Source organism: Chinchilla lanigera, unplaced genomic scaffold (genome assembly GCF_000276665.1).
Source record: "Chinchilla lanigera isolate Chin_1 unplaced genomic scaffold, ChiLan1.0 scaffold00011, whole genome shotgun sequence".
In the NCBI taxonomy this organism is placed as follows: Eukaryota; Metazoa; Chordata; class Mammalia; order Rodentia; family Chinchillidae; genus Chinchilla; species Chinchilla lanigera.
In genome coordinates this window covers 10,252,698-10,255,625 of record NW_004955412.1, presented here as the reverse complement: position 1 = coordinate 10,255,625, position 2,928 = coordinate 10,252,698, and positions in this window count along the sequence as shown.

Below are 2,928 nucleotides of genomic sequence, written 5' to 3'. Positions count from 1 at the left end.
GGGAGCGAGCGAGGGGCCGGGAAGCCAGCGCGGAGGCCCGGGAGCGCGCCCCCTGCTGGCGGCGCCCGGCGCGGGGAAGGCACCCAGTAAGAATTGAGGGAATGGACGCACAGGTGTATTGATTATTAATCTTTCTAGGCAAGAGATCCTGTCACTCTGGTGATCCGTAGAACAGTATTCAGGGAGCAAATATTAATCTTGGATTTCCTAAAGCAGGTTACCTTACAATACCCTAAACCAGTGCTGGCAAACCTACCGCACGCTGGCTCTCCAGGCGGGAACTCGCCCATGCTGACCATCGGAGGAGCTCGGGACCTCGCTGTTGCTGAGGATGGCTGTCGGAACTATCGGCGGAGCTCTGGTTCTTCCGAGCGTCGCTTCCTGGCTCCAGTGCAGATCCCTCAGCTTCTAGTACAGATCCCGCTGGCACAGACTTCTAGATTCCACCACTGACCTTTGGGCCTTCGCAGCGCAGTTCTCAGTGCCAGCGAGGTCCCGAGCTCCTCGGAGGAGGAAAACAGCCAAGTTCATCAGGAAAGCCAGCATGACGAGCTCCTCCAAAACAACCAACAGCCCCTTACAGCTTCTACCAGCTCCCACAGCCTCTCTCAGCTCCCAACAGCCTCCTTGTCCTTCTCCAGCTCTGCCTCTTATGCTACTGGTGACAGTCCTCAGGTGGGCCTCCCACACCTAGCTCCACGCTTACTCAGTTCAGCTGGGGGTTATAAGACCACCAGTTATCAATCCACTACAGAGAGTCTACGGGACACCTGGTGTTCTATTATGCATGTTTATAAACAGGATGCATTCGCCCCTTCATAAGGGACGAGATCAAGTAGAGCCAAGAGATAAGCCTTCTTACAGAAAACAAGTGAGTAATTAATACTCCTGTGAGCACCTGTATGTTATGGGCACTGGAATATGGGGTTGAATAAAACAGAGGAAGCCCTCTTACTCTCCTGGAGCTTATGAAGCAGCCGGATATGGAGCATAATTAAGTAATGAAATACAGTTGGCTCTCGTTTCTGTGATTTCTACATCTGTGGATCCGACCATCCACAGGTACAAAGTAGTTGGAAAAAGGAAAGAGAAAAGCAAAACATTTGGAAAGAATTGGAGGTATGCTGAAATTTTCTTGTCATTCCCTAAACAGAAAAGTATAGTAACTACTTACATAGCATTTACATTATACATTATTATAATCTAGGGATGATTTAAAGTATGCCAAACTGTGCATAGATTATATGCAAATGATACACTATCTGATGGGGGAGAAGAGCAGCCAAGGATTTGGGGGTCCTCAGGGACCCTGGAACCAACCTCGTGTGAGTGTGAGAAATGCCTGTATTGCTTAATTGCAGCTGTGGTAAATAGTACAAAGGAAAAATACAATTTGCACCTGAGAGGTTTTGATGAGGTGAAGGGTAATCTAATCTCAATTCATCCAAGCTGTAATGAAAGGAACCTTAATGGTTATTTTCAAAAGTCTGTTTCCACATTCCACTGGGTAAGCAAAACATTTCATTCTCCTAACTTTTCTAATAACACTACCTACAACTCTTTGACTTCTGTGAGTTCCCTATTTCCACTGACACCACTGCTTCCTCGTTATGTCACCCTTGTGTTTACTTTCTTTCTCCTCAAATTTAGACCTGATGGCCCATCATAAAAATATGTAAATACTTAAAATGTTTAACCCCAGGTTGGTAATGTGCATCTGTAATCCCAGCATTCGGGAGGCTGAGGCAGGAGAATCACCGCAAGTTCGAGGCCAGCCTGGGATATATAGTGAATTTAAGGCCAGCCTGAATTACACAGCAAGACTCTGTCTCAACAAACAAAACAAAAATTAAAAGCCCAAAATGCTTAAGTTAAATATTTAAGCTAGAGAACACAGTATATAGTATAAAATCCTGAAGATGCTAAGAGGAATACAAGCCAAAGTAAGCCTTCCACTCTCCGAGGAGGTGTGGTGTTCTATACAGTATGATGGTAGGACTTGGGTTATTTAAATATATCCCTTTGTCAAAACTCAGCCAGTGTCCCCTTAAGATGTATGTATTTCATTCATGGGGAAAATAGTAAACAAAAATGGAAATTTAGGCTGGGACTATGGCTCAGTGGCACAGCGCCTGCCTGGCAAACTCAAGGTCCTGTGTTCACTTCCTGGTACGAAAAGATAAAATTTGCATGGAGAGGGACATTCTTTTATTAGAGAAAGCACTGACGACACACAGTGATTTGTTTCTTGTTTGTTCTGGGGTAAATGAAGTTATATTTACAATTTACTTTGAAATGTATCTAGAAATAAGATAGATGGTTGGACAGAAAGATTGAGAAAGTATTATAAAATGTTAATAGAATTTAGGTGGCAGATGCTAGGATTCCCTGTGTAAAATGATTTTAGTTTGTATATTTGGCATTTTTTCAAGATTCAATATTGGGGGAATTAAAAAAGAAAAAAGAAATAAGCTTTTTTTTTTTTTTTTTTGGTTTTTCTCCGGTACCGGGAACCGAACTCATGACCTTGCGCTTGCCAGGCAGGCGCTTTTGCCCCTGAGCTAAATCCCCAGCCCCAAAAGAAATAAGCTTTGATTTCCACACAGTCCCGCTGCATCCGAGTACCCACTCTTCTTGGGTCAACCAGTTCCACGTTTCCTGTGAATCCCAAGGCCATTCTGTATGTATATAAGCTCCGGTACGCTTAGACATGACGACAATCTGTGGTGGGCTATGAGATGATTTAAAGTTTACCGGAAAGGATGGCATGTGCTAACCCTCTTTGATATCCCTGCTTAGAACGGTGATACAAACTCATGGAAAAATTTTTTGCTTTTTTTTTTACACTTTCCTGTGGAAATTCAAACCATTACTGGCTGATACTAAACACTTGTATTGCTTCCAGTGTGTTACAGATTATTACTTCCA